The sequence below is a fragment of the Parasteatoda tepidariorum genome, chromosome 1 (genome assembly GCF_982258835.1).
Source record: "Parasteatoda tepidariorum strain Cologne lab strain chromosome 1, Ptep-v5.0, whole genome shotgun sequence".
NCBI lineage: Eukaryota > Metazoa > Arthropoda > Arachnida > Araneae > Theridiidae > Parasteatoda > Parasteatoda tepidariorum.
The window spans coordinates 105708090-105724202 of record NC_141755.1 but is presented as its reverse complement, the minus strand read 5'-3'; the positions used below and the strand labels follow the sequence as shown (position 1 = coordinate 105724202).

General features: G+C 33.5%; 1 long non-coding RNA gene across 1 annotated transcript in view; it reads right to left on the bottom strand.

Annotated features, from left to right (window-relative positions):
* Positions 1-698: 698 nt before the first annotated feature.
* LOC147816673 (uncharacterized) overlaps positions 699-16113 on the bottom strand; it is a 96361-nt gene continuing 80946 nt past the window's right edge. Inside the window, exons 10-11 of the long non-coding RNA XR_015428716.1 lie at positions 8813-8891; positions 699-2417 (exon numbers count right to left, since the gene is read on the bottom strand). This is a non-coding gene — a long non-coding RNA (uncharacterized LOC147816673). The remainder of the gene's footprint in view (positions 2418-8812; positions 8892-16113) is intronic.

The window sequence follows — 16113 nt, the reverse complement described above, 5'->3', positions numbered from 1 at the left end:
TCATAAAAAAAAAAAAAAAGGTTTCCCTCCAGTATTGGTAAAATAAATATTTATAGAAAATTTCGAGAATGAGGGTATGAAATCGTAACTTCTTAATGGTATTTTTACCTGCTCTAATTTTATCAGTTTTCATAACTCTGTTTTAATCGATACTCGAATCTGTTATCATTTGAACAGTTTTCGAACCCACTCTGTTTTTATCAATACTCGAACCCGCTATAATATGATCAGTTTTAAAAAATAAGTCTTCTGACCAATACTCGAACTCATTTAACATCTATTGGTATTTGAACCTGCTAAAATTTGGTCATTTTTCAAAATAATTATCTTTTCATCAATGCTCACACCCACTTCCTATCTCGCGGTACTCAAGGAGGGTAGTGGGTTCGAGTACGGCTAAAAATTAGTAAGTTCGCGTATTGGCCGAAAAAAACTTGATTTGAAAAATAACCGAATTATGATGGTCAGGTGACGCACGAAGAAGAGTGTAGTGGGTTCTGGTTAGTGGGCAATGTTAATTTTAAAATTTCTTCCGAATTAAATTTTACCCTAGAATCTAACTTAACTAAATATGTCTAGCTTGATCAATCTTCTAAGCTAAAATGTTATTCTTCGATTGGAAAAATAACACACACACGAAATACTCTTTTAATTACATCTCTGGCTTAGCCATATTCGTATTAAATATAACATAAATATAAGATCAGTTGAATTCATATACTTAAGTAATTTTAGGAATTAAAAATTTACACAGTATTAGACTGTAAAAGAAAATGTTCTAAAAGTATATTTTAGAAGCTGCCTTAACATGGTTCTAAATAGTCTTTTCTTCTCCATTTGTTCTCGCTTCCAAGAGTCTTTCTACTGATTTGATCTTGTCTTCTATATCCTTGGCAATGATGATGAAGATTAGAGTGGTACATAGTTTACCCAAGAATCATCCATCCCTCCGTGTAAAACATCTGACTAAAAGACTTAACTAATAGTGTATTAAACTCCACTTGCGATTTTCATTAATGTTCCTCTGTGCTTATTTTACGCTTTTCAAAGCTGTGACGTCCTTCCAGCCATGAACTCTCTGTAGCACTGTCTAACTTTTGAGGTTACCAATCTTCACCCGCTCTGCCCTTCTATTGTTAACCTGTAGAGTTCAGAGGAAAGGAAGTGCTAAAGTACTAATAGTGGTTTTTCCAGGCATTCCTTCAACTGATAACCTCAATTTTTGAAGGGTCAGATTAAATTTAATGTTCGATCTAGGTTGAGTCTAGAATTAGTAAATAAGGAAGGTGATAGTTTTCCATTTACTTTCACTGTAGTGATACTTGATACTTTGCAATAAAGGATGATTCATTGTACCAAAAAGACCTCAAGTCAATTGATCCATACATCCAAACATTTCTTCTCAGGACATAGTATTTTTCACTGATGGAAGTAAACTGCTCTCCTGACAACGGTGTCTAAACTAAATTGGAGGTTGGTTTGAATTTTCATAGCAGGTTTCGCAACACAGGCAACAGCTCGCAGTTTTACTCGGATCTTGCCATCAGAGAGGCTTTGAGTTTCGCCCTCCATTCTGAACCTACTGACACTTATGACAGCAATTTTTAATCAAATACTTACAAAACTGGACGGAAAATCCAGTAAAAATTGAACACGAAGCAATTTTCAAAATGTTTATACTTTCACAGTTAGGCTTGCCTCCAATGACTTCTTGATATTTTAGACCTAATTGACAGGCTTTCATCCAACCATTCTATACACTTTCAGTGGATTCCCTCACATGTTGGGGTTGATGGGAATAAGAGGGCTGACTGCCTGGCCAAATCCGCTGCCGAAGAAGACACTGATCACTGAGGGAAGCTTAGCTTTAGTGAAATTTCTTCCCTGGCAAAAATTAAATTAAACAAGATCATAAGAACTCCTCCCAACCTCTCTTGGTATTTTGCTAAAAAACCGAGAGAAACTTTCAATCTTAGACCGAGAGCCCATCAAACTGCCTTTTCCCGCTTCTTGAATGGCCACACTAGATCCCTTGCTTTCAACCGGGGCCAAAAAACTTATTCTGAATGTCATTGGTGCTCGACAGACATGGCCTCCCTTGCGCTTATTCTGACTTGTTTGGGGTTCGATAAAGATGAGGTCCTGCGAGACTCCCGTCTTTTTATGGACTTTTTGGAGGTGTTTGGATTCATGGGAGTAGTCTAGCGCTGCTAGACGATTCCGAGATTAGCAACAGCAACAACAACTAACTGCATCAGCCAGTTTACCAAGCGGCTACACCGAATGTTTGAAATTTGTCGTATTTACATGCATTAATTTGGCATCAGATGACAGATTTTCTTCTCATCACTTCTTATTGAGTTTATATTTGTGTTATATCAAACTATTCCTCAGATTGACTCCTCCTGTTACAGACCCTGAAACAAGAAGTAGATTTTTAATATCTTTTCATAGCATGTCATTACAGTTATAAAAATCAGAACTACCGTCAAAACAATTTTTTACAACTACATACTCTAATGTCTGAAAATGGCTTTGTTGCTTTAACTATTTTCTCTATCATTTGAAGGCTAAATTAAAACTTGTTGCAAAAGCTTGTTTTATCCATTGCTTTTTATTTGTTGTTATAGTTATGACAGTTGTTTGAGAAGATGAATGACGTTTTGTAGCAAAATTAGAAGATCAAATAAAATAAATCGTTTCAAGACAAAACTTATTTTTGCGCATGGGCTCAATGTTTCGTACTATGAATTAATGCTTGGAGCCAAATTAAAACTTTTGGTTTGTATGGCAAAAATAGGCTAATATTTGTCCTAATCACAGAATAATTCCGCGGGCTATGATTTTTGATGGGTGAATGATTTTCAAGCATGGGTAAACAAATGGTGAAACATTTGGTTTCATGGTTAAAAATTTTTGTTTGGGTCGGCGATCGGGCAAACTTCTTTCGGCGGTCTGGATAAGGAAACGGTCAAGTGAGCTAACGATTTTTTTTAATTAGACTAGCAAATCGGATTTAATATTTAAAACTGTTTAACAATAGCTTAGATTTATTAAAAATTAAGAAAAAGTTATTTTGACTATGATTTTTTTTGGGTTGGTTGTCTGTTTGTAAAAAAAAAAAATTTTACAACAGGCTTATGTTACGAGGAAAGATTTGATCTTTCAATTTTTATTAAAATATAAATTTGTTTTGATCACAATCTATTTTTATTTTTTTATTTATTTTTTTTTGTAAGAAGGATAATCGCACCTGCAGCGGACTAACGCTTGTAGGCAAAACTCTCGCTTGTGTTATCCAGGTCAAAAATGAGCTGAACTTATTTTTGCTTTAACTTATGTTTGGGTGATTGGCTTACTGATGGGGGAACGAGGGCTACTTTTTGAAGCGAATTTCAAAATTTTGTTCAGCAACTTCACAATTAGTCCAAAATTCGTTTTTTGCCGCAACTTTTTTGGCACGTTTTCTACCTGCATATAGGCACTGGAGCCATGTCCAAGAATTCGTGGGTTCGCTCCCAGCCGGCCGAAGACTCCTCGTGTTGTAAATGGTGACTGATGCACGTTAAATATGTCGAGTCGTAATGTTCTTCATGTTCCCATAACAAATCTATACCTCTGGGGGTACTGATCCAAGAGTTTCCTTGTCTTATGGATTTGTTCAAAAATACAAGGCTACGGAGTTGAACATTAGTAGTCGTAAACCCAAAATTGGGTCGGCTGTTCAACGACGGACATAAAATAAAATAGGATGTAGAATATCCTCAATGGTAGACAGATCTCGGGTTCGAATTCCCTAGCCATCGGGTTAAGCGTGGGATTCTTTCCTCTCTCTGCAAATGCAGGTAAAGTTCCATCAAAGCATTTTCCATGAAGGTTAAATTTATCCAGGAGTTCAAAAGCCGTTTCACGCCGGTTATAAAATAGAATGGGCCATGCTTTTTTAATGGGTGGGCTGACAAAAATTTAGATAAATTTCGCACAAACTAACAGTTCTAAGCAAAATTCGTTAATTCGGTTCAAAAGTTAGCTTAACCTGATAAACTGTTTCAACCAAAAATTACTTATAAGCAGGTTAAAAACAAGCATTGCCGCAACAGCATAAAGTGTGCCAGGAGGATTCCCTATTTCATTATCAACGGCATGATGGCGGTAATTTAATCAGCATTACGCATTGGCCGCCTTTACTTTTAAAACGAGCTAGTATAAATGGATTTGAAGCTGATGGACCTAAGGACTTTGGGGATCGGATCCAGATTCTCCCTGAACACAGCTTAATGCCTTTACACCTAGGTCATAGCGGCTCCTTTTTTACCGCGTCCAAGAGGGAGGAAAATTAAATCTGGTCGTCTAACAGAAGTTTTTTTTTTTCGAGGAAAAGGACGATATAAGTTCTTATCAGTACTTAAATCATTTCATTTTATAATATAGCCATTTAGCAAAATTAAATTAATAGCAAAATACATTACATATTACTCTATGCGTCATTTTAAGATTTCAACACAAAGTAAATTGGAAAAAAGTAAAAAGTCGGTACAGTTGTTACATCAGTAATCAGTAATGTGAGATAGATCCCTCTGTATTCGATTACAATATCTAATCTCACATTTATGGATCCAGATAGCGTTCGTAAAGTGCTGGTATCAATATTTTTTCCAAACATCTTGATTGCATAAATCAAATCCGAGTTGCTCTTGAATTGTCGATCAGATCAATAAACGTGTCTTGCTTATATATTCCAAAGATTTTTTACCGGATTTAGATCTGGGCTACGAGGGGGCCACTTAAGGGATTTATTCTCATTTGCTTTCATCCGGTTTTTAGTTGAATATGAAGCACGGACTGCCGCATTGTTCAGTTATAAGGGTAAGTCTTCGGATGCTATAAGAAGAGCAACAGGGAATAAATTATCTCCCCATATATCATGATTTATAATTAAATTCATTTTAGTTCGTAAAAATATAATTTCAGTACCGCTTGCTGCAAACCATAATGGGTCAACCACCAAATAGACGTTTGGAAAATAAACCAAACAAATCTTCTGCCCTCTGATGTATCCAAATTAAACGTCCAGAGACGCGATGGCTCAGGGGATAGAGCGTTCGCCTTTTAATGAGGCGAATTGGATCCAAATCCCAGTCGATACAAATTCCGTATGCGGCTTGCACCGACCACAGTGCTGACGTGAAATATCCTCAGTGGTAGACGGATCATGGGTTAGAGTCCCCTTGCCGTCAGGCTAACCGTGGGTGGTTGTTGTGGTATTCTTCATGTAACGCAAATGTGGGTAAGCTCTATCAAAAAGTCCACCACGAAGGCAAATTTCTCCCAATACTCGATCCAGGAGTTCCTCCGTCTTCTGGAATGGGGTCAAAATGACAAGACTACGGAGTTGATCATTAGTTTACGTAAACCCATAAAATTGGGTCGGCTGTTCAAAGACTGTTATAAAATAAAATTAAACGTCCCCACGTTTTTTTTTTTTTTTTAAGATGTTTCTTTGTGAATTCTAAACGAACAATTCTGTGTAATTCAATAAGCGGAGGTTTTCCTTTAATATTTTTAAATTGAGCGTTCGGATTATTACTTAAATAATTTCTGACCGTGTGCCTGCTGCATGTTAATAGCATTTCATTATTTTTTTCGTGGACCGTTGCCGTGACAAGGAAGCTTCTAGTTTCGTCTTTCTTAACTTCCAATACGATTTTTACTGCCATAGTTTTCAGGATTTCTGAGGTAACTATTCATTGCAGTCTTAGATCCTTCCTACTTTTCTGCCAATCTGAGAATAAGTCAAGCCAATTTCTTTAAAAGCTAAAATTCTTTCGCGTTTGCCTCACGTTGAATGATTTTCCCTTGGCATTGTATTGCGCGTGCAATTTACCAAGATCTGATTTTATACCACTCTGATTGGTTACTCTTAAATGAGAGCAAACCACTTTCACTTTCTATTCCTGACAATGACGTAACTAGTATCGACTTGACACTTTTTTCAGAGTTGTTTTTTCAATGATTATGCCAATTTTGCCATAATAATATGCGTGACAACAAAATAAAATCGTCATGCAAAGCAATGAGGCTTTACATTTGCAAGCAGAAAATAAATTTGCATACTCAGACATAACAATAGTGCTTCATATTTGGCGACTTTTTGCTCGATTTTCTATTTTTATTCAACACGCTATAGTCAACGTTGAATAATGTCAAGAAATTATTAAAAAGCATTTTTAAATGTTTATGATAAATATTTTCTTCGTAATTTCTGTTTATGAATATTTGTCACTTACCTATTGCTAATAAACATTATTAAAAACACTCATTGCTGACTGGTGAACAATTCAAAAACCTTTCGATTCACAATTATTCATCGGAGAATTGGTGAAAATAAAAACAGTCTTCGGTGTAAGGTTTTTCAACGCTATCGTATTTGTGTATGAAAGATACTTTGAACGGTTTAGAATAGTTTTGAAAGCAAAGGAAAAGAATATGTACTCGAAATTATGAAATTTCAATAGATAAAAATACTTAATCAATCACTACTTGTTAAGTTTGCGAGAAAAAGTTTCTGTATACTAAAAGGTACCAATTTCTAGTTCCATGGTGTAACTATTTAAATTAGGAAAGAAATTCATTCTATTCATTTCTAAACAGAATAAGTCAGCTAAGAAAATCTACACAGTATAGCCGCGGTTAAATAATTACAAATAAAAGTTGTTTTTGTTTTAGCCCATTAAATATCTTATTTAATAAAGATGTGGGGGGTTATCTGATCCATTTTTTCCATCGTGACTTTCATTAATTATTATTATTCATTTACTTTTTTGCTTCGCTCATTTTTTTAAATGTAATAAAATCAAAACTTAGGAAGACAATGACAATGAAATAAAAGAATAACATTGCTCGAAGCTGTCGGAGAAAGAGTGAAAGATAGGAGCCATTGTTAATTGGCGAAATTTGATTGCGGTTAAAAGTGTTAAAGGATGTCTGATTTTTTTTTGTAGCCTTTGTTGAACAGCTGACCCAATTTCGGGTTTACGACTGACAATGTTCAACCCCGTGGCCTTGTAATTTTGAACCCAGTCCAGAAGACAAGGGAACTCCTGGATCAAGATCCGGGAGAAATTTTGCTTTCATGGAGAACTTTTCGATGGAACTAACCCTCATTTGCGTTACATGGTGTATAAAATAACGAAAACATTCCAGTGTTAGTCTGAGGGCAAAGGAACTCTAACCCTTGATCCGTCTACCACTGAGAACATTTTTTGTCTGCCCTGTGGTTTGTGCAAGCTCGGTGCGGAATTCGAAATGATGTTTTATTTTTCATTTTATAACAGCTATTTTTGAAAAGCTGACCCAATTTTGGGTTTACGACTGGAAATGTTCAACTCCGTACCCTTGTCATTTTGAACCAGTCCAGAAGACAAGGAAACTCCTCCATCAGTACCTCCAGAGGTATTAATTTGTCATGGGGACTTGGAGGACTTTGCGACTCGACAGATTTAATGTGCATCAGTAACCATTTACGACACGGGAGCCTTCGGTAGGCGGGGATCAAACCCACGACCTCTTGAATATGGGCCCAGTGCCCTTCCAACCAGGCTATTCCAGCCCTATATGATGTCCTATTTAGAAAAGTGCTTCCCGGATATCTGTGTACTGCTGACACCATAATGCATGGTGTTTTCATCAATGTCACACCTTGCGTTAATGTTGTCGACCGCAAGTTAGAGCAGTTCTTGTGATGCCATTTAATTTCATTTTGTTTAATAATATGATTTTCTTCATTTTATCGGTTTCTTTTCATTCCATCTCTGTGTGTCCATCATTTCGTGATACAGCATGTTTCGTGTTCTAGTGATTCACGACCATGGATTGCATAGGGTGATTTGTGCTTATACAATTGTGTTCTATCATCCTCCAACCCTCACCTTAATTATACATACATAATATTAAAAAAAAACTGTCTATTTACACAGACTCCCTGGAAATCCATACAGTTTTTTTGAATCGCTTTTTTAGTCATTTAAATGAGGTTTATGAAATCTCAACATTTCGAATGTTATGATATGCAAATTTTGAATTTGATTTATCACTTTTCTATGAGCTCAATAAGCGGCAGTTTCATTGCAAAACCACATCATTATTCTGCTCTTATTTTTGGCCAATTCCAAAAATAGGATTAATTAAATATTTTTTCTAACCAAGTCTTTTGAAACTCCAATATTTTCAGCATATTACAGTACTCGAATTTCTATTTATAAAATAAGTAGCACTATTTATTCATGAATTTAATCACTCTTTCTGATTAATTCCTCATAGTTTTTCATGTTCCTATATTTTTTATTTGAGATTACGTACGACACCTGAATTTAGAATTATAGAATGAGTTTATTCTGACGCATTTAATTTACGACATTCACTAATAAATCAACGCTGTTTATTGATAATTTTTTAATCCATTTCCTACGTTTTTTTTTAATGTAAGATTCTGATATATGCATGGTATTATTACGGCACGCGATTAAGAAATTGAATTATTACTTTTTGATATTGCTCTCGACGCTTTTATTACAAATTCATATCTGCTTCAGAGCATTTCTTATGAATTTGTTCATTGCTTTTCGACCACTTCCACATGATTTTTCGAAATTTGTTATTTCTATACAAATCTGATAATTAGATATGGAGCAACTTACTAGTTTGACAACAATAAGTTTTTAAATTAATCTTTTTTACAAAGTTGCCATTTTTCCGAAAATTGTCAATTTTTAGCTATTTTTTTTGTAAAAATAGCAAACCACACTCGCCTTACCTCGAACTTAGTAGCAAAAAATAACATTTTAGTTGCTATTAGTGGCTTTCCTTTCCCTCCTAAAAATAAAGGCCACAACCTAAAATTGCAAAGAAAAAAATTAGAAATCAAGTATTATGATAAGTATTTCAAAGTACACAAGTTCGAAAATTCAGGAGAAAGAGAAGGAACTCAAAAGAGATGGATTAAGTTCTTAATATATTTTGATTAGAGTTTTTTTAAATTTTTGTCTGATATATAATAAATTTGGTGGGGGTTAACAATTTGCTTATGTATATCGTGTAACGATTTGCAAGTGATGTAACATTGACCATGTGAGAATAACTCAATGGTACTAACATGATATGGCAATATTATTTGAAATGGCTCTATAAGCATAAAAAAAGACACAATTATACAAGACAGATATAATGAAATATAACTCGGACTTGACATTTAAATATAACTCGGACTTGACTTGTAAATATATTATAAGCGTTGACAAAATCACTTGATTTGTATGTTTGTAAATATTGACTAAGCTTTGATAAAGGGCACTATGAACTAGAACGAATGAAATAAACAAGAGACTTGAGTATGTAATGAATGAGATGATTGTTGAGAAATGTAGATGTAAATTTGATTAATTCTAAATCTCCCCACTAGAGGGCTGATATTTAGTCTACCATTGAACTACCATGCAGTAAGCATTGGCTTGTAATAATTGTCTTCTAATCTATAAAATTTATAATCTGAAGGGTCCTACCCTGGAAATATGGAACTTGTTTTCTTGTTAAAATAAATATTTTTTTCTTGTTTTCGATACTGATTGCCCTCATCCCTTCTTGTTTAATGATAGTTAGACAATTTGTACCAGGGGCGTACAAATATTTTGACAAACTTCTTACCAAAAGTTCAATTTTATTACTTATTTATTCTATGTATTATTTATTTTATGTATCTCATGTATTCATTTATTATATTTTATGTTTAATACTATATGTAATGCAACAAGTATCATTTTATATGATTTTACTCGAGCAATATGCTCATTACTAATTCTTTACTCTCAATTTTAGGAAACAAGGACCTCAAGGATCCGCATCTCACGATGAAGGAGTAAAGGGCCGTTCCGGACTTAGGCACCCCGACAGGACTAGATTAGACTAGAAAATCGAGCTAATTTTCTCCACTTAAGTTAGAAGGATAATTAAAGTGAAGTTAATTAAATACCGTGTCGTATTGCACATCGAATTCGTTGAAATGTAATTCTTTCTCCTCTACGTCTTTTACTTAACTTAGAATATTTATTTGTGTATTTTATTGCAACTGTGATAGAATTTTGTTTAATGTATTTGACAACTTCAATGCATAATTAGTTTATGTTCTTTATGCCCTATCTCTGTTCTAAATAAGAAATATATATGGAGAATTAAAATATTTGCGTGAGAATATAGAATGTGTCACTTAAGAGAATTGATACTTGACGGGCTTGGCTTACTCGAAATAGAATGGAAAGATCACAGTTGCTAACAGAAACCAATCAGCAACTACCAAGTTTGGTCAACAACCAAATTAGATCAAGATACCCATATTACGTCACTTGCAGGTATCACTTTAGCTAAAACTTATTTTAGTCATAACTTTTCGTTTGAATAGCTAACGGAAAGCTTTGGTGATCGAGTGTGAGCTCACGATTTGGTACAATAGACTAATGTTTTCGAACAAAATTCAAACTACTGATTTTTTTTTGTGTGACTGAAAATCAGTTTTCGTCTTTCGTATTTTAATTATTTTTTTTTTGAAGTGTTGACTAAGCAATTACTTTTTATAAGGGTAAAAATGAGAATCTCCATAAACCAATATTTCAAAACAAAATATGTAAATTTAGTTTAAAAGTTAACTTTAATCATTGAAAAGATGTTAAAAAAAATGCAAGCAGTCTAGCTAAAATTTCAGTGCGCAAACTTGGGATTCCGGAATGAAGTCCATATTAGCTAACACTACGAGGTGAAATTTTGAATTTCGTTTCAGAGTGGCAGATTTTTTAAGAATTAACTGAAAAAGCAGTTTTGGTCCTAGTTTTTATTTTGTAGGAAGGTTTTTCTTTTCTAACCATTTTATACAACAGGCCATCGTTTCGGGATAAAACTAAAATTTGTGGCTTCTATGTCAAAAATCAGTTTACTTTTGCTTTGGCTATAGTAAACTGTCGGGGAAAAAATCCCAACACCAAGAAGGAGGTTAACGAAATTTGGTGGGCTTGTTTGTACAACTAAAAGATTATGTCCATTCAGATTTTGCGCTTAGAGCATAAGTTTGGTGCTACTAGCGCCACTGTGAACATGCAAATCAGGTTTGCTTTAAATACGTGTTTAACAGTTCGTAAACATTATTTTTCGTAAGCTTTTGACAAGCATAGTGAGTAGCTGTTAGTGAAGAATGCCTTTAAGAAGACCTTATCTTAACCCAGCTCCGTGATCTTAATACAGCTCTCACGATCAGAACTAAAACAGGACGGTGATCTTAATACAGCTCTCCCGGCTTCTGACAAAACAGCAATGAATCTACTAGTGGTATTCGTTCATCGAATTCTGTCGCAGATATAATTCTGAGGGTAGACGCACTACAATGAACTTTTATTTTTAATTTTGGAACTGCTTTTTTGTGGTTCTTTTTATTTTGTTTTTCTGCTGAACACATCATAAATATTATATGCCAAATTTAAGACACATTATGTATAAATTGTAAATAAATGTAAACAGTATTTATTAAATGTCTTTATCCATAAAGCTTTTCATTTCACTTCAATCCTACGTCAAATTTTCAACTACGAGAAATCTGATTGACGTGTTTTGATAGTTGTTTCGCAGACGTCTTTTAAGATTCGCCTCGTGTTTTATCCATTTTATGTCTACCATAGTTATTTATAAAACGTCTGTTCTTAGGCCATTTGGGATTATCCATAATTAAGTTATTAGAAAACGTCTAGTAAACGTCGATATTTGATCTACGATGCCTTATGGATAACGTGGATGAATTCTGGACGTCTGCAGGATTGATTTTACTGTTTGGAAATAAAATAAAATTTGGAAATAAAATACAAGTTTTTTGAACAAAAATTAGCTATTATTTAATTAGGATGGAAGCATTTTGTTGGCTAAAATAGGTTAACGATTTGCTTGCTTGGGTTAACGTATGAAAGCGAATTTCAATCTCGGTTAAAAATTAATTCTCCAAATCATGTTTTCATAAAATTTGACAGTTTGGCTAAAGAAAATAGCAAGTGAGCTAAGCTAATTCCTTAGTTAGACTACCGTTTCGGTTTTAAGAATTGTAATTGTATTTAAATGTTTTTGGTTGTCAAATGTATGGCTAATGATTTCTTACAGTGAGCAATTTTTGAACACGAAGTTCACTCTCTTGGTTTTTAGGTCAAAAGTAGCTAAAACTTGTTTTTGCCACAAAATTGTACAGTTATCAGACAACTGAAATTTTTTGATGGTTTAATGCAGGGGTGGGCACCACAAATCATGCGGGAATGCATTCTAAGTGACTCGCGATTTTGTTAGCAATATTGCGATGGACAGCGCTATACAGCGTTAAAAAATAAAAATTATTCTACAATTTTATACATATTTATTCCTTGTTATTTCAATTTATGAATATGTGGTACCTACCTATTTTTAATCTGTAATAAACATTGTTTGAAAACAAGTACCGTTCATTGCCTGCTGCTGAACATCTTAAAAACCATCAACCAATTTCAACTTTAGATTTACAACTAGTCATCGAGGAATTGGCAAAACTTTAAACTAAGTGTCATCGGTTTTAATTTTTCAATGTTACAGTTTGTGTATGTAAAATTATTGTGAGAATTTAAAGAAAAATTTGCTTTGAAATGTGTTTGTGAAACATATTTTCTTGTTTGTAAATGATTTATATACTTATTTTATTACACTATTTCCATTATAGTTCAAATAACAATTTAGTAATAATAAATTTGTCTTTTCCAAATAATTAAAAAAATATTTTTTCGAATTCCTACTGCATATTATAATTTTTTAAACTTTGGTAATGAACTGGATTAATTTTTTTTATTGCGAAATTCATTTTATTTCAACTGATTTTGGTGGTTAAAATGCAAAGGCGAATTCTAAAATTTTTACATCTAATGCCTAGATTAGCGTAATCCGTTTCCGATGCAAAAATTTTAACTTGTGGTTTAAAATCCAGTAAATATTTCACACTGTCAATTTTTTTTGTTGACAGGTTGGCCAGAAAAAAACATTTAGAGGTTAACGTTTTATTTTAATAAACTTCTGTTTCACGGTAAATGGGGCTATCAGAGGAATGAGCTATCAAGCAATGGGTTATCAATTTTAATGGATTATCATTTTGAGTGGGCTAATATTCGGTCAAACTTTTGTTCCAAAGATATCTTTGAAATTTCCGAACGAAAATTTTTGAAGGACTAAAGTTTTTTTTCTTTCTTCCAATGCCCGCCTGGGGAATGACCTACGTCACACAGGCAGCTGAAGGGAATATTTGTTGGCAACTCTTTCAGGGGAACCCTATTAGGTGGGCCAACGTTGCTCCCATTGTTGAGGACAGATAGTACAGAGAGGGAAAGAACATCCGTGCCTTGCCCGGAATTCGAACCCAGAACCTTTCTGATGCATGTTGGACTAAAGTAGAGAAACGAAATTTCTACAAGCAGCTAACATTTTGAGTCAAATTTCAAGATTGTTTTTCCTAAAATTCGAACATTTACTTCATCTTACTATTTATGCTGTTATGTAACAAATATTGAATGAACTGTTTAAACCTTTAATCTCCGTATATTAGGTGGATCAGGTTTTAACTTAAAAACTAAACTCAGTGGCGCGACAGCCCATAAAGGGCCAAGGCCTATTGTGCCCGTCTCAGTTTTCTTGACCTTGGCCTCTGGGGTGCAGGAGCAGATGTTCCGGTCAGGTGGTCAGCCGAACGCGGAACCCCCAGTGTTTAGTTCCCAAGCATGATTGGTACTCATTTATCGACCCACTGAAGGGATGAAAGGCTGAGTCAACCTTGCCCCGCCCGAGGATCGAACCAGGGACCTGTGGCACGACAGCGCGAAGCGCTACCGTTCAGCCACCGGGCGGCCGGGTTTTAACTTATTTTCTAAAATTCTAAGTAAAAGATTAGTTAACACTTGTTACTGCTTGTTTTAACGGAAGGTTTATAGATCGTTAAATATGTAAAACTAATTTCAGCTATAGCTACATTTTAGTTAGATAGCTAACGAACAGGATTGCCGGATTTTAGCCAGATAATACAAAGCGGGTGAGTTTTTTTGTTCAAACCACTAAAATAGGATCGGCTAAAGTAAATTAAACGCAGGCTTTTATTAAAACAAAATATTTTTCAAAAATCCAGGTGACGTAAAAGAAGCTTGGTAATTTTAATTACATGGTACAGTGCACAAAAAAAAAAAAATATCACTCTGAATAATATTTGTTCCAACGATCGGATTTATATACATGTTCTAATGATCGGGTAATGATCATGTACATGTTTTCATGTTCTGATGATCTAATTTTCAGTCTCAATCTTAATAGTTCTTAATAGTTCTAATGACCTCAAATATGCTAATTATTCAGTGACAATTATTAATAATCGGACACAGAAACGCACTTTCTCTGAGTAAACATATAGTATTTTTTTACATATTTGGATTCTTAACGTTCAAAATATTAGGCATGGCCGCAATCTGGAAAATAGGGTGCCCATAGTTTAGTCAGTAGAGCTATCCAAAGTCAGGACTCCTTAATGTTAATTACCCTTTTTGCGTTTTTAGTCATATTTTTAAAACTAATTAAGCACTCGAAAAAAAATGCTCCTATTCATAAAACCTATTTTCCCTAAGATAATTATTAAAAATTATTATTTTCATAAAATTATTTTTTATCATTTGATTTAATTGTCGATTAAAAATAATTTAATTACGTAGCATAATTTTTTTAATAGCATTTCAATCTACGTATTTTTTTGCATCAAAATCTGATGTTTCAACCGTTTTTAGTAGAAGCCGAGAAAAATTAGAATTGTTTTTTAAAAAAATAATTTGGTGAAAATGAAGAAATATTTAAATGGGGGAGATTAATGCTTAAATGTAGATAATTTACGAGAAACTAAATTTGCGCTTGTGCGTAGCGTAAAATTCCATTCATATTTGTTTCGATAATAACCGATTGCTAATTCTTTTTTTTTTAATTATAAAATACGGTGTTTCTTTTCTAGTCGTCTAAAAATTTATTCGTATTCAGTAAGGAAATTTGAATAAAAGATTTCATTAATGAAAAAACATTTTACTAACTTTATTTATTGATAGCTAGCTGGGAATTAGATTTTGTTAAGAAATTAAAAATATTCCGCTGATCAAAATTATTCTATGCGAAAGAGCTGAGTATTTACTAAGCATACTATTAGGGAGACCGGAAAATAAAGTCGTTTCGATGCATTTCATATTTGTTATCAAGATTTTATTTTTAATCAATGATGTATTCACCCTCGTTAGCAACAACGATTTCTATGCCGGATCAAAAATGAATTAAAAAATTAATGAATTAGTTTTTAAGACTAACAAATATTCTTTGCGACAAAATGGCATTACTTTCCGGTCACCCTAATACTTTTTTCGAAAATGAAAATTGTCTTTTTTTATTGTTTCTTATTTTTTGAGCAATGCAAAGTAAATGTACATGTGTGCACTCCAAAAAAAATACAACTGATTGCTTTGTCTTTGAAATGAACGAAAAATTATGGACATACAATTTTATTTCGATGTTCAAACTAGTTTTCATCTTTAAACTTTAAGAAATTGCCCTCTTAAAAAGGTTAGTGTTGAAAAAATTTGCTAGTTAAAATCTCACCTTTTGAACATCAAAAATAATACATTTTTTATATCAGGAAAATGCTCGATATGCCTTATTTTGTTAAAAAGCAAACACTAAATATAGACAATTGTTAAATGTTTCCAAAAATGTGCTTTTTTTGGAATCATCTCAAAAAGTGGTTGTTTTTCTAGCTTTAGAATTTTCTTAACCCTTTGCTGTCGTATTAAGTTTATACGCGGGTGTCATGCTGGTCTGAATTAATTTTCGTTGAACGAACTGTAATACATAATATGCAATATTATGAAGGAAAAATAAAATTTATTAATTCTTTTTTAAAGTTTAGATATAAAAACGCAATAATATGCTTTAATTTTGCGTGAAATATATGTTTTAATAGTCGTCCATCGTGCGATATCTTTGAAAGCAGTCTCCAATATGAAG